The following is a 16,766-nucleotide window of genomic DNA, read 5'->3' as shown; positions in this document are numbered from 1 at the left end:
CAAATCTATTCCACTTAACTGTGCAGCCAATTAATTTCTATGGCAACACAAGAGCGCTTTAGAAGTAAAGTCCCACGTGGAAACACAGTGCCTACCGGCTGCGAGGCGCCCGAGGTCGGAGACGCCGAATGGTAATCACGCGCCGGGGCACGGGACCGGCCCCGGGAGGCCCGCGGTCCCCTGCACGCGGCGGGGCTGTGCCTGCCACGCGGAGCCGGCGGCCGCAGCCCTGGTGCCGGCCACGTAGTCGTCTGTCCGGGCTCCGTTCGCTCTGCTGCAAGTGACGCTTTGAAGCCGGGCTGTTCTGCACACTCAGGTCTGTCACTGTCTTGGGTCCTCGATCGTTCTCAGTTTCAAGGCGACCCCAGCACAGCCTACCCCGGGGTCGCCCACCGGCTGATCACCAGGGCAAGACGTCAAGGAGTGAGGAAGACCTCTCTCGCCTGGGCCCTGCCGGACGAGGTTCTGAGGACGCAGGCCGCCGCCAAGAATCGTTTCTCTTTACTTTGCCCGGATATTGTTAAAAAGTCTCCTCTCCCCCAAACTCTAGAACCGGTCCAAGAAGGTCTTGGGTCCCGGGCTGTGCTGAGTCCCAGAGCTGGGACTGCTACCCCCTCCCACCAGCCGACACCCCAAGGAAACAGCCGTCCAGATTCGCCTGTCCCCTTCCTCACCGGGGTCGGGCCCTCGCTGGCCTCTCGCCGTCGCGGGCCCCCAGCCCGTGCTGCGGCAGGCGGGCGCCCTGGGGACTGGCGCACACTCACAGCAGAGGAGCTTGCGCTGTGGGCAGCGCGTGAACGTTGAAGGAAGAGTTGTTGTCTGCTCTCCCAAGTCGCTCCGAAGCGTAGATCTCACTGCGATTGCTTTTTTGGTATAACTTGCCCCTGTCTCGCTTCTCAGCTGGAGTGTGGAAACCGAGAGGAAAACTCTCTCTCCACCTACTGCTTTTGACATTTTAAGTGAACATCGGGCAAGACACTTCCGGGTTAATCTTCGCCTCTGCTACGTGCCGGGCCGAGTCCATCAGTCACCAAGACGAAGCGTCAGCTGTCGCCGAGCTCACACTCCGAAGAGGGGAATGGCGAGCGATGAAATCAGCAACGTAACTTCAGATGGCGAGAAACGCTGCAAAGAAAATAAAGCCAGGTTAACGGAGAACGCGAGGCGGACGTGACCGTGGGAGGTGCAGTCAGGGAGGGCTTCTCGAAGGAGGCGTCAGAGGCCGACTGCAGGGCCGCCGACGCCCCCTGGATGGGGCGGGGCTGTTTAATGGCCATCGGGAGCTTTCGGCCCGCTGGGCAGTGATCACATCCGGGCTGTGCCAGCGTGACGGGCTCGGGGCACATTGCACTGTGACTGCAGGACCAGCTCCGGCCGGCCCGTCCTGCTCCTTAGGAAACACCGAGTCGTGTTTCAGAGACAGCGGAACAAAACAGCACACAGCGTACGCGCAGGAGGAAATGCTGCAAGTCACGCCCGGCGCCGACGCTTCGCCCCGTGCCCGCCGCCGCACACACACGCGCGCATGAGCACACACAATCCACACACAGGCATACATGCACGCGTGCATATGAACACGCACGCACACATGCGCACGCGCGTGCACGCGTACACATGCGTGTGCACATCCACACACATGTGCACACGTGTGTGCACGCACATCTACATACATGCACACGTGCGTGCGCGCACATTCACACACCCATACATGCATGTGCACGTGCACACACATGCACACGTGCATGCACACACGCACACGGAACGATAGGACTGGGTCTCGGCCGGACGCCAGCTGCGAGCACGCGTCCAGGCCTGCTGTCCGGGACGGCCTGGTACTGAAACCCTGGGTCGGGGACGGTTTCGACCGCCGACGCCCGTCTGCTTGCTGACCGGCTTCACAGTAAAGCCGCTCTCTTTTCCGGTAAAGTCAGGGCCGTGGTGGTGGCTTCCGTGCACGCCGAGCCGGGCCATGGCACGCCAGCCGGGCTCCCGTCCTTGTCCTCCTCTCGGGCAGATGCCGGTGCACGAGGCGCTGGTTTAGAGGGCGGTCATCGGGGCGGGACAGAGACAGACAGGCCTAGCTCCGCTCCTGCCCCTCACGCGTCTAAAAGCCCCTCTGATCCGCAGCGTCCTTACCCGTGAGATGAGAATAACGGTACCTCGCTCGGTGGTTGCTACGTGGTTGCAGGTCTTAGGAAGGGTGCGGGTGAAGGGGCGGCGCTCGGCAGGGGGCAGCCGTGCGTACGCATGCGCACACCGCCCGCTCCCCCTCACGCCTGGGAATCACCCAGGGCCACGCGGCGGGCGCGCCGTCTGCGGCCGCACGTCCCTCCGAGCTCCGCTCTTGTGTTCACACTCCGTATCGTGCATGTTCTCAACGCGACGCGCCAGTGAGCAGGTTCTGCCACGCACCCGAGTCGCACAAGCAAGTCACCTGGCCCAGACGTGGCCCTCAGCTCCTGCCGCCCAGCAAGCCCTGCCAACCTGTCCAGACCCGGCCCGAACCGAGCAGCCCTCGCTTCCTCCGTGCTCGGTGCCGGCCCCGTGCACTCTGCCGCCCGCACCGCGGGGCCCTCGAGGGCCGCGAGCTCCTCCGAGGTCTGCGCGTGCAGCCGCCCACACACCGACGGCGCCGGGACGTGGCGTTGGCGCAGAACGCGGGGCTGGTTCACATTCGGCAGCGTTAGAAGCTGCAGAGACGCCGAGGGGGATTGAGACACGGTCTCTGGGTTACAACCTCGTGGCTCTGGAGAGAAGGGCTCGCTCGGCGAGGTGATGCAGGGGAGACCCAGGCCCAAGGGCTGAGGGGGCGAAGCGAGGCGCCCTCAGGAGGCTGTTGCAAGAACTTGGGTAGAATGCACTAGTATTTGGGGATGGAATGACGTGGTCCCTAGAATCTGCTTTCAAACACTCCAGCAAACCAGAAGAAAAGCTGGGTAAGGAAATACAGGGGGATAAGGGGATGTTTGAAATCTCCCGTTACAGAGAGAGCACAGTAGCGGCCAAACAACCAAAAACGTCAGGATGCGAAGAAAAAAGAAAAAAAAAGCCGTCATCATCCAGAGCCGGAGAGTTTGAAATCGGTACAATGCGTCTGCACAAGAGACACAAGAAAGTGACTGATTTGTTTCTGCTCACCTGCTTTGGCTTCATTTCCAGGCAAATTTGCTTGTGTTTATCTCCTCCACAGAAGAACCCGCATTTGTCTGATAACCTTCAACGCAGTGAACAGCTTTACTTCCACGCCGTTTGCATTCACGACAAGTTTTTCATTCGGTTCTCGTAATAACTTTACGACGTGCGTTTGGTATAGGAACCCCCACCCCCGCCCCCGCTTCCTTCCGCATCGCCGGACCCCACCCGGTCACACCGCACACCCTGAAAACAGGGGAAGGACGTGCACCCCGCGTCTTCCTGGGTCTCCCCGTGACGGCGGCTGCTTGGCCAGAGGCAACATTCGCTCAGCAAACAAAGTGAGCAGGACCCCGCTGTCGTGTGGGGCGCATACGGTGTACGCAGCCCGGTCAGACGGAACGCAAACACTGCTATCGTGCTCGCCAGACCTTTGGGGAGGTCAGCGGGTAAAGGGCTGCCGAGTGGGGGCTTGGAACGCCGCACGCCGAGATGCGCCCGCGTTCCGGCTCGCTCCCTCTTCGGCTGTGAACGGGATCGGCGTTCCTGGGCTGCGGCGTCCCCCACTCAAGCCAGCTCCTCCGTTGCGTCCGAGCCGTTTACTTCCCAGTTTTCCACTGTAATGTCCAAATTTAATTTTGTCGGAGGTCTCCGCAGTTGCTGCTTTTGGCTCGCATGCTGTGTATCATAGCAGAGATCCCCAAGGGCACGCCCGGATTCAGACTGCGTACGCCGAGGACTTGACATCGAACTTCGGGAAAAGCTTCGGAGAACCCCAGAGGTGCAGCGTCTGGCCCTGAGAAAAACGTCTTCGGTTGCCATGGTTCGCTGAGATCACAGCTGCTAACAGCTATGGAAAGTCGGTTATATGCCAAGCGGTGCTCACATGCGTTTATCCATTGGCTCCTCGTAAGCTCCCCAAAACTACATGCTGCACTCATCCAGGTCTCCGAGGCACAGAGAGCTGAGCTCCCAGGGCTTGGACACCTCTGTGCTGCATCCTGCCCCTCTTCAGGCCTTGGCCGGCCAGACCTCCCGGCCAGACCCCCTCCCGGGACCCTGGCCAGACACCCCCGGCCAGACCCCTACCCAGACCCCACCCAGGCCCCCGGCCAGACCCCCCGGCCAGACCCCCTCCCAGGACCCCGGCCAGACACCCCCGGCCAGACCCCTACCCGGACCCCCACCCAGGCCCCCGGCCAGACCCACACCTGGACCCCCGGACAGACCCCTCCGGCCAGACCCCCACCCAGACCCCTGGCCAGACCCCCACCCGGACCCCCGGCCAGACACACACCCGGACCCCACCCAGACCCCCCCGGCCAGACCCCCACCCGGACCCCCCGCCAGACCCCCCTGGCCAGAACCCCACCCGGACCCCCGGCCAGACCCCCCTGGCCAGCATTTTTCCCCCCTCAGTAAAGAATTACAAGACCCCCCCTCCCCATGTACGAAGGTGAATTTATTAATTTTATATGGCTACCAATACAGAGACTCAGCATAAAACAGAATATGAAAATAAGGCATCAGGAAAAGATAAACATTTGAAATGGTTTTTGCTTGTTAAAAGTATAAAAAAAAAAATCTCACCGAAGTATTTATTGTTTTAGAGCCATCAGTTGGCTATGCATCATTATTTCTTTTTAAAACTTAATTTCGCATTTTGTGATACAGTAGTATCCAGAGGGCCTGGTGCTAGAATTTAGTTTACAGTGGTACTTGGCCGTTGCAGACGAATGAGGTGCTGCTCCGAGACTGGTCCATCCCCACGGGGAAAGTGTGTCGTCGGCCAGCCCTACGTAGGAGCTCCTGTGACCTTGACCGCCCACCAGTCACACAAACTGTGCTGTGGAAACTGAGCTGGCAGATTTCCACCCTCTCTGATGTCAGTCTGTTTTTCCACGGGAATCAAAGGGCCTCACAGTTTTACATTTTGGACAAATGGTTCCGAAACCCTGTAAGGCGGTTTGGTAGGTTTCTGTATAATGGGAAAATTCTGTTTCAACTTCATGCGCCTATGAGTTTTTACAGGTTGCAACCATCAGCCCAACTCTTTTGACAACGAAAATGGCGTAACAATAAGACATTCCCAAACATTCCGTTTTCAAAACACTCTCCCAATAACACACATTCCCTCTGCGGGGAAAAAAAAATATTGCGTTCTCGCTTATCGTTGAAGCATCTTTTTCTCGAAATGATGGGCTCGTCGGCTCTTCTAAAACACGTGCCGGTGGCCTGAGACCGTGGGCTGTGGTCAGAGCCTCACGGCCCCTTCCTTGTGGCGTGGGTGGTGAGGGTCCCTCCGCCCAGCCTTGTTCTCGGTGTCCACTTGTGTCTTCATTCCCGAGATTGTCAATCAGCCATTTCTTTGCAGTGACCTTTTTTAAAAGCCCCCGATTTATTTTTTCAAGGTTTAATATAGTTAACGCTAAAGAATAAAACCCTTAGGTCCACTAAACTAGACACGTACAAACTACGCTAAGTCACAGCACGTTGGAAACAAATGGAGATGTGCGGGTCCCCTCCGACACCCCCCCCCCTTTTAATGACGTCTCTCACCTGCCACATAACGCGTAACTTCGACATTCAGAGTGATTGAGGGTGGCAGCATCCGTCTGTATTTTAACTGCTTGTAGGGTTTTCTTTTTTTAGTTTTCAGGGGAAAATTAATAGAATTCTAATATTCCTTCCCTCCACCCAAGGGCACTGCGGAAGATAGTCGCCCAGGGGCCACGTGGGAGCAAGGAGTGTGTGAGTGCGTGTGAGTGCGTGTGTGTGTGTGAGTGTGTTCGCGTCACTATCTCCCCAGCTGATCGGTGGTAAAACTGCCCCCCCCCAAGGCGACACCACGGCCCAGGTGGACCTGGCGAATTGCACGCCTGACCACGTCGCTCTCTCCAGCTCCCGAACCGCTGCTGGTCCCTCTCGGCCCCTGACTAACGTCCAGATCTGTTAGCCCGACTCGCTCACATGTCCGGGGGACCCATCATCGCCCACTGGCCCCGACCTCCGGCGCCGCCCGGGACTTGCCCCTGTTCCTGCCCCATCTGCCCCGCCCCCGCCCCCGCCTCCCTCCACCCGGACCTCGCGTCCACTGCCGCCGCCTCCGCGCAGCCTTCCCGGGCTGCTTCCGAGGGAGCAAATGGCTCCAGCTCTGCTCCCCGCGCCGTCCCCGCGCCACCTGTCGGAGCCGCGGCGCGGGGCGCTGACCGAGCCCGGGGCCCGGGCGCCCCGGTGTGGCCGCTCGGGGTCCCCGCCCGTCCCTCTCTTGGGGGGATCTCCCCTCCCCCGGAATGGTGACCTACGGGTGCCAGCCCCGAGCACACGCTTGCGCCCGGGCGCGGTCGGCAGCGACAAGGTGGGGTGGACAGGCCGCGGCGGCGGGGCGCCCGAGCTCGGGCCGGGGCGGGGCGCGGGCCGCGCTCTCGCGCCCTCTGCTGGCCGGAGGGCGCGGCGCCCCCGCCACGGCCCGCGAGGCAGGTGCGCGCAGGGCGCGGGCGGGACGCGGGCGGGACGCGGGCGGGACGCGGGCGGGACGCGGGCGGGACGCGGGCGGGACGCGGGCGGGACGGGCTGGCTCGCTGCGCTGCCCAAACGCCCCGCGCGCGCGCGGGAGTGGGGGTGCTCCCCCAGTGTGCGCGGGGAGCCCCACCCGGCGGCGTGGAACAGAAGAGCAAGACCCGCAGGCATTGCCCAGCGTCCCCGCGCGCGTTTCTCGACGGCAATTTGGCTTGTCCGCAGCATGTGAGTTGAGCATCTCCAGGACAGAGCTCTTTGAATGTCAATGTTATTGAGGTTTTCATAATTATGGACCTTCAAAAGATGGTCAATGTAATTCTGATCATACTCCTCTGAAAATGCCTCAGATTAAAAGCTTTTGCTGGCTCTTTAGACCGTGGGCCTGCAATTATAGAAAATGAACTGCATTTTAGCTTTCCATTGAAATTAATAACAACGGTTCCCCAGTTGACTCTGTGCATAGTTAATGGAACAAACAAGATACTTCAGTGCAATATGGGTTGGAAAGCCATTTGAGCGAGATTCGGGGTTTCAAATGGGAAAATAATTCATACGATGCAAACCTCTCTCGCATGCACTCTGTGCGGTAGGTGCTCTTCCAAACCGAAAACTGAACTATTTAACAAATGATTAACCATACCTGAGTCCGCGTGTTACTCTGACGAACGCCAGACTCAGGTAGGTGATCTCGCACCTGGTGTTGAGCCCTGCGAGAGGCCTCAGAGGACATGCAGGTGGACCTCCTCATCCACAATGAAGAAACTCAGGTGAAGCGTAGTAGAGCGTTTTCTGCAGACGCTCGGCTGGGAAGGGACGGATGGAGATAAAAGTAGGGTCCGGCCCACCCATCCAGAGCGAAGTGAACCCTGCAGAGTAAATCCTGTCATTCCCATTTTATAAATGTAGGAATTAAGTTAAAAAGTAATTTGCGCAAGCCTCCTAGGCAGCTCTTCCTGGGCAGAGACTCCTGGAATGGAACTTAGAGGCTCAGGATGGAGGGTCTCCGCCCTTCCCCCCTCAGCTGGCACCTCTTACCCCTGCTCCCATACCTAGGTGGGAGGAGGGTTTAGGCACGCTTTGTCTCGGGACATTGTTTTGAATCCCTCACCCCACCCACTCCAAATGTCAGCCTCGTAGGGTCTAAGCATAAGGGAGAAATCTCACAATTAGGTTAGACAAGAGCTGATGGTTAAAAGCAGCCCAAGAGGGATGAAGATTAAAAGAGTGTAAGTAATGCGAAGATGGCCGCACATGGGGGGAATTTTATTTAGCAGCTCCGTTGCGTCGGGCGCCTTCCTGGTGACATTCGAGGCCGCATCTTTTCACAGGCACCCGCCCCTTACTTCGCTCACCCACGTGAGCTAAGAAGAGGGAGAGTGACATAGAAACGTCACACCTAGAACATAGTCGATTCTGGAGGGATTAGTGAGAGGCCGTTAGGGACTCAGCACAGGTTGGACTGGAGCGGGCGTTCGGCTCAGCGCATGCACTGTCATAAGAATAACGCCCCAGACAGGCGGCTGACGGGTACACGAAAAGGTGCTCAGCCTCGCTAGCCGGCAGGAAGATGCGAATCGAAACCTCAGCGAGATGTCGCCTCGCACCTGTCAGAATGACTGTTATTAAAAAAGACGAGACATAATCAGCGGTAGCAAGGACGTGGAGGAAAGGGAACCCTCGTGCGCTGTTGGCGAAATCGTAAATTGGTGCAGCCGCTGTGGAAAACAGTATGGAGGTTCCTCGGAAATACCAGCTAGAAAAGCTATCTGCTCCCCGATTATCACTGCGGTATTACTTACGACAGCCCAGATATGGAAACAACCCGAGTGCCCACAGATGGACGGATAGATGAAGAAGTCGTACGTGTGTGCGAAGGAACACTCCCCCGCCATGAGGAAGGATGAAGCGTTGCCTTTGAGGCAACATGGATGGGCCGCAAGGGCGTTATGCTAATTGTGCTTGGCGAAATAAGTCAGAGGAAGACAAATGCCGTACGATCCCCCTCATATATGGAATCTGAAAAAAGGGGGGGAAATCCTAAGATAACAGAGAACAGATTGGTGGATGCCAGAGGCAGGGTTGGGGGTAGGGGTGGCCAAAGGGGGGTCAAAGGTCCACTTCCGGGGATAAAACAATTAAGTCCTGGGATGTCAGGTATGGCATGGTGACGATAGTTAACAACACTATAATGCGTGTTTGGAAGTGGCTAAGAGCGGGTCTTGAAAGTCCTTGTCACAAGCAGAAAAAGCGTGTGACTCTGTGGGGGACGGATGTTAACTAGACTTATAGTGATCATTTCATAACAGTTACAACCCGTGTGCCTGAAACAAATACAATGTTATATGTCGATTATACTTAAAAAAAAAAAAAAAAAGAACGCTCCCGGCCTGTCTGAACGAGGGATGAAATGGCCTAAAAGCACAATCTCCATGGTGAAAGTGATAAAAAAAAAAAAAAAAAAGATGTCTGAGATGCGAAATGGATGTTATTATACTCGGTGCTATTAAGATATGGCTGGAAAATGATATTAACTAATTTCCAATGCTTCAGGGTCAACGGAGAAGAGACCATAATGTCACAGATCAGAGATCTTTTTTGGGGGGAAGGGGAGGTTCTTGTCGGTGACCTTTAACCTCAAAATGCCACAAAGCCAGGCAGGAGAGTGAAAGGTTAGATGACCAAATATCAAGACTCCAAAAGATCTTAATAAACCGAACCCCAAGGACAAGCTTCACAAAGATAAAGTGCCTCGTTTGGGTTCAAATAACTAATCTCATAACTACGAGATGGAGGAAAACATTAGAAACTCCGGGCGGCCGGGATTCGGCAGGAATTCACCTGTCGCCTGGCCGAGGGGCGGCCTTGAGTTGGGCCTTGCGTGGCAGGAACCCCGCCGAGCGGCGCGTCTGCCCAGCGAGGCGGCCTGCGCTGTCCGTGGTCCTGAGCGCGTCGCCCCCAATCCGCTTCCTGCGGGCGCTCCTCACGTGGCCCTGCCGTCTGCACTGTGTCCAGAGGGCGGCTCTGGAAACCTTGTCCCGCGGCGTGACGGAGGGGACCGCAGCCGTGTGCCTGGCTGCGTGTCGTGTGGAGGAGCGCAGAGCTCGGGGGGCCAATCGAGCGCTTCTCCGCCCTTCCACACACTCCGGCGGGCAGCGGGATCTCGGGGAGACCCTGGCGGGTGGGGCCGTGTCCCTCTGGCCACGGGTCCCCGGCAGCTACGGCGCTGGCCAGGGTCCGTTTAGGTTCCCTGGGAGCCCAACAGCAGCTCCGAATTAACCCATCCGCAGGCCCTTTCCAAAAACTGACTACGATGAGCAGCCTTTTCCACATCTGTGACATAAACTCCAGCGGAGAAGACATGTGGATGAATCCATTTTCTCTTGAAGATGTTAAAAGATTCCATTTTCCTGTAGACACACCAGAGTTTAAAAAAAAAAAAACACTTTTCTCATAAATCTTGGAAACACGTAGGCTCTGCCCATTGCTTGGTTTTTTTAAAACCTATCTTTAAATGTTTTAAATTCTGTAACGTGTAATTAGATACACAATAACCCACATAAAGCATAATGATAAAACAAACGCCATGAACCCGCCACCTGACCTGAAAACGAGAACATCGCCGCGGTCACCGACAGCGGTCACTGTCCCTCCCCGCGCCCATCCGCCTGCCACGTCCCCGCCGCTGGGGCGGCCCCCGTCCCGGACGCTCTGCCAACTCCTCGTTCTTGTCCGTTTACCGTTTCATGACGCGAAGTTTAACTTTGCTTGATTTCGAACGTCGTAAAACAGCTCACGATACACGTTGGCTCCTCCGAGCCCGGTTGGGACTCGGCGCCGGGCTGAGGGGTCATCCTCACTCCCGCGAGGTGCTGGCATTCCGCCGTGCGGTCGCACCGCCGTCTCCTCGTCCATGCTGCCGCCGAGGGACGCGTCGGGCGTTTCTAGTTCTCGTCTGCTCTGCTGCGGGGAACGTCCTTCCAGATGCCCTCCCATCTTACGTCCCTAGCGGCAGCTCGTGAGAGGATCGGCTGGGACCGGATGGTATGGCCACATCAGGTCACCGTCGTCGGCTCCCTGAGGCGGGACTGGCATTTCTCCCTACGTTTACCTGCCGTTTCTTTTCCTCTCCTGAGAAGTATCCGTCCGTGGCTCTTCTCATTGTCCTGTGGGATGGCATGACTTTTTCTTGCTGATTTTTTGTAGTTTTTTAAAAAAATCGATCCTTTATTGATTACACAGGCTGAATAATATTCCGTCGTATGGACACACTGCGTTTTGTTTGGCCATTCGTCCATGGACGCCTGAGTTGCTTCCATCTCTCGGTTACTGCGACTAATGCTGCCATGAACATGTATGAACAGATGTCTCTTTGAGATTCGCACATGATCTTTAAGAATGAATGAAGTTCTGGGTTGTGAATAAACGCTTCGTTTTGGAGCGGTTTCAGACTGGCAGATGAGCTGCAAAGGCAGTACGGAGAAAGGCCACCCCCTCCGCACCCCCAAGCACCCTGGTGTTCGTACCCCGTGTTACCAAGAGCATTTGCCACAGCGAAGAAACCAGCACCGGCGTGCGTGACCGTCGACTAAACTCCAGACTTTATTAGGGTTTCGCCCGTTTCTCCAGCCACGTCTTTCGCCTGTTTCGGGAGCCAAACCAAGATGCCACCGTGCATTTCACGCGAGTCGCCTTTTAATTCCCCGTAAGGTGTCTTTCGTCGATGAGCGGCGTTCTCAGTGTTGACGTGGTTACGCTTACCAACCTGATCGCTCACACGTAGTCCTTTGGGGAACTCGTTCGAGAAACTCCTCCTCGCGCGCCTAGATTTCGGTCTGACCTTCCGCACCTGAGCCTCTCTTCCATCAGACCCGATCTCCCTGCGTGGGGTCTCTCGCCCAGGAACCGCTTCTATTTTTTCCCCAATGTGTAAGGAGACTCTTTATTCTACACGCGAGTCCCTCCGCCTTTTCCTTCAGGAACCGTCTACTCTCGGTTCCTTACTCTTACGTAAATGCTAGATTCGGTTTGCTCCGTTCCTTGAAAAAGCCTGTTGACGTTTTAACTGGAATTGCATCGAAATTATTCAGAGAGAAATGACATCTTTACGATATCACATTCACGATATCGATGCCTGCTATCCGCGAACTTCATTTTTTTTTTTAACATTTATTTTGGTCTTTTCGACACGTTTCACGTTTTCCTTCTTGTGCCCGCAGCCAAAGTGAGGTCCCGTCCTTCTTCTGACTTGTGACTGCAGCCAGAATGTAGCAGGCCAAAGAATGGCCAAGCCGTGGCCGTGTGGAGACAGGACGAAGGCCAGCAGACTGGCAGCGCGTCTGGGCCCACGAGAACCCGTGACCGCAAAGCCACACCTGTCAAGAGGACGGGGAAAGGGCCAACTCAAGGAAGAAGCCATTGAGAAAATGCCGCGACAGCGTAATCTTGCGTGCGGTGTTCATTAAAAATCGCTAAAGTGGAAAAAAAACTGTTTCAATGCCTTTTAATTTTTTTCTGCCAATATTGGATGTCGTTAGATTTGTTCCTACGTATTTTATGCTTTTGCTGATCCTGTAAACAATATTTTTGTATTGCGCTTTCTAAGTTTACTGCCGATGCGTAAGCATTCAGTTGCTTTTTAATTCTTAAAAGTGAGAAAATGCCCAGATCTTAGAGTTGCCCTTTTAAAGTGTTTGGTCCAGTGTATCTGCAAAGTTGTGTAACCAGCACCACCAATTCCAGAACATTTTGTCTCCCCCAAAAGAACCCTGTCGCCTTTACCAATTGGTCCCCAATCCTTGCCCAGGCAATGACTCGCTGACTTTCCTTCTCTATGGGTTCTCCTGTTCTAGAACGTCATGCAAACAATCGTACGATTCGTGGACTCTCGTGACTGGCTTCTTCCCCTTAGTGTTACACTTTTAAAGTTCATTTACAGCGTGGCACATATCAGTACTTCATCCTTGTTCGTGGCCACGTAATATTCCGATCGTATGGCTATCCCGCATTTTCTTCGTATCTATTCATCAGTCGGTGGACATTCGGGTTGTTTCCACTTCGGGGCTCTCAGAGATCATGCTGCCGCGATTCTTGTGTGGACCTGTGTTCAGTCCTCTCGGGCACAGACCTAGGAGTGGAACGGCTGGATGACATGTAATGCACGATTAGCTTTCTGAGAAGCTGCAAAACTGCTTTTGCAAAACAACGCCACCAGCAGTAAAGGGGGTTCTAATTTTCCACAACCTCGTCAGCTTTGGCAATTGTCTTTTATCGTAACCCTCCTAGGGGGCTGCGATGTGGATCTCATTGTGGTTTTGATTTTGACTGCATTAACGACTAATGATGCCAAGCATCTTTTCACGTGCGTATTGGCCATTAGTACTTTTTTTTTTTTCCCAGAGAAAGGTTTATTCAGATCCTTCGAGTTACCCATCTGGTTGAGTTGTGAGAGCTCTTTATATATTCTGGATAAAGGTTCCTTCCTTATCGAATGTGTGATTTGCAAATATTTGTCCCTTTTTCCATAGTTTGTCTTTTCACATTCTTGATAGTGAAGCACAAAAGTTTTCCGCTGCGATGAAGTTCGACTTATCTATTTTTTCCGTCACTTACGCTTTTGAATGGCGATAGGTCAGATGCATCTCCCTTAAAATCAGGAGCAAGACAAGGGACAGCAACGGCTCTCAAGTTGTATTCCTCCACATCTCTTGACCGCATGGTTGCTTTAGAAAAGGACATGCGACCCAAGCCAGACCTATCGATATTATTGGACAGGATCTGCCAACTGACTATGGAAGAGAATAACCCATCCGCTCCTTTTTTATTAGAACACTGTAAGGATTCAACAAGAAATAATAACATCCCAGGTCCCCCGCAGAGCGAAGAAGCCTGTTTGCAGAAACAAGAAAATGTACTGCAGTTTCTCTCTCTCTCTCTCTGTCTCTCTCTCTCTCTCTCTCTCTCTCTCTCTCTCTCTCTCCCCTCCCCAAATCTCAGTTTTCTTGCTGGGAAAATTGGAATAATTCTTACCTCATGGGGTGCTGTGAATATTAAATAAAATAACGATCACAAAATGTTTAGCACAAAGACTCACCAGATACCACCTGTTGATTTTGTCGTTACTGATAAAAATGAGACTACTCTACATTTACGGCTTTGCGACTTCCTTACGCTCACTCCCACCCCCACCCTCCCCCCACCCCACTGCAGATCCTGGGAGGACCCACTTTCCCTCCAACCTACTGACTTAAGAAAGAAGGACATACGATTCCCTTCATTACACATCGGGAGATATAAAACGTGTACCATTAAACATTCGTTAGTGGCTTTGAGCATTATTTTTCTGATGCATAACATACCGTTTCATTGCACTGACGGTAACTCCCATCTGCTGAGGACATGTGTCTAGAATGCCAATTCCGGCTTTTATGATTTTTAAAAAATTCTTTTTTCAACTGTAGTAAAACCCTTCTAACAAACTCTACCGTCGACTATTTTTAAGTGTGCGTTTCGGTGACATTAAGTACATTCGTATTGTCATGCGACCTTCACCACCATCCGTCTCTGGAACCCTTTCCATCTTGCAAAACTGAAACTCTGTCCCCACGAAGCAACGACTCCCCACTGTTCCGCCCCCAGCCCCTGTCAATCATGATTCTACCTGAATCTGACTGCTTTAAGTACCTCACGTAAGCGGGACCACACAGTACTTGTCTTTTTTGTGACTGGCTTATTTCACTTAACTTAATGCCTTCGAAGTTCATCCATGTTGTAGCATTTGTCCAAATTTCCTTCCTTTTTAAGGCTGAATAATATTCCGTCATATGGACACACTGCGTTTTGTTGGGCCATTCGTCCATGGACGCCTGAGTTGCTTCCATCTCTCGGTTGCTGTGAATAATGCTGCAATGAACGTGTATGAACAGATGTCTCTTTGAGATTCGCCCATGATCTTTAAGAATGAATGAAGTTCTGGGGTTCAAGCACAAGTCCTCCCCAGCTATTGTCACCCTCATCACCAATAAAGACCCCATGCCTCGGGGAAAATGGCGACTTGCCCAAAGGCTCTCGCCTTGAGAGGGGTGGGTATATTGATAGCCCGGCCCATCTGCCCAAAAGCCTATGTTCTCCCCACTGTGATTTGCTAGCTCCCTCACCCAACACAAAACTGTTGGAGATAATCAATGAGTTCCCAAAGGTGATGCACTAAAGCACAAATCCACAAAAACCAGCCACTTTCTAACATTTGAGGGATAAACAGAAAACAAAATGACTGAGGAAACCCCTTTCGCAAAAGTTTTAAAGAAGATGCTTAGAAATGAACCCGGTGCGATCATTTCAAAACCCGTCGAAAGAAAATTATGCAATTCTGGTGAGAAAAATAAAGGAACCTTTGAAACGTCAGGTGTTGGGTCCTGTTTCAGGCTAGGAAGATTGGAAAAAGTAAGATCGAAAAATTCCTGCGGTTAATTCTAGAGAGAGTTAAAAAACAAATTAAAATTTCCACAGGAATTATATTAAACATCCATCTGGAAGAATAAATGGGCAAAGGTATTGCATTGGGCAAGGAAAATAAAACCAGAGTCAGGAGAACTCACTTTCCAGATCATTATGAAATATATTCTCGAGTGACAATCAATAGGACTGCATGACATTGGCTTAAGGACTGAAGAAATAAGCAGTAAAATAAAGCATAGATTTCAGAGATGTTCCAAACTTACGAGAGCTGTTAGCAGGACTCGCCTGGAGTCAGAAAACAGTGGCAAAGGAAACAGTTTTAAATAAATGTCGTGGAAGAAACAGAGGGACAATAATTGCTAACGTTTAATGAGTATTAACTCTGCGTCAGGGGTTATTCCAAGTGCGATAACTTATTTAATCCTAAGAACAACCTCGGAGGCACCTTCTGTTATTACCCCGACTTCATGCATGAAGAAGCCGGGTCCTCGAGAGCTTACGTGAACTCGCCCAAAGCCACGCAGCCCGAGCTCCTTGGTCACTCACGCTTTGGCGAGAAGAGGGCTTTCACCCAATTTCTTAAACAGCTGTGCCTTAAAAGCCTCGTGAAAAACAACTGTAACAAATACCTAAATATCTATCCCAAATGTAGAAGGGGGTAAATACATTGAGAGTTGAGAAGTAGATGAAATTATCGTGGCAAGTGGATTTTAGAATATCGGTATAAAAATAATATATTTTTTTTTTTGCCACAAAGAAAGCATCTGACATCAGATAAAAAATGATCATGCAAAAGCTGTGCTCAGTCACCAGAATCATCAAAGACAAAAGACAGAGACTACCGAGTGCTGGTGAGGAGCGGGAGCCCCCGGAACTCAAGGCGCTGGCGGGAGTGTGAATTTATTCGGCCGCTTTGGAAAACCGTGTGGCGCCACCGACTAACGCCGTACCCACCTGTACGCTGTGACCCAGCGGTTCCGGTGACAGGCCGACGCGCAAGAGAACTGAGCAGGCGCAGCCCTAGGAAGGCATCTGCGAGGTGCGCGTAGCCTCCTCGTTTGCAAACGCCAAGAGTGCTCAGGAAACGGGGCGAGGCCGGGGCAGAGGGGCCGGGCGGGAGACCAGGAGTCCCGGGTATGGGAACCCGGGGGACTCGTTACGGCAGTGGCGGTGCGAGGGACGGGCTTGGGCGACCGGGAGTGTCAGAGACAGGTGGGGGCCGGGAAGACTGGTGACATTTCAAGCCGGGCACCTAGGAGAAGCCACGTTGCTTTCGAGGCACTCGTGGGAGGGACAGCCGGGGGAGGTGGCAGCGGAGAGCGGGAACCCTCAGCCCTGGAACCGGAAGGGACCCCGTCTTTGTCCTTCTTTGTACCCAGGGCCGAGCACGGGACCAGCTCCGCGGCAGGCAATGAAAAGCGTTGGAAGCCGGGAAGAAGGGGAGGAAGAAAATGCCCGAAGGGAGAGACCGGGAGAAGCGGGATCTGTCCGCAGACCTGGAGGTCGTCGGGGGACACGCGGCGGTCAGAGCCGTGAGATGGCCCGTGATGAGCGCGCAGCGTCGAGGACACAGGACAGCGTCCCGGGGGTGCCCCGTTTTGGAAGAGAGATGTAGACGGGCTCGAGGGGGAGAACCGGGGGGGTTAAAGGGGAGGAGGGCT

This window comes from Rousettus aegyptiacus, unplaced genomic scaffold, assembly GCF_014176215.1.
Source record: "Rousettus aegyptiacus isolate mRouAeg1 unplaced genomic scaffold, mRouAeg1.p scaffold_m13_p_11, whole genome shotgun sequence".
Taxonomy (NCBI): domain Eukaryota; kingdom Metazoa; phylum Chordata; class Mammalia; order Chiroptera; family Pteropodidae; genus Rousettus; species Rousettus aegyptiacus.
This window is presented reverse-complemented; position numbering follows the sequence as displayed.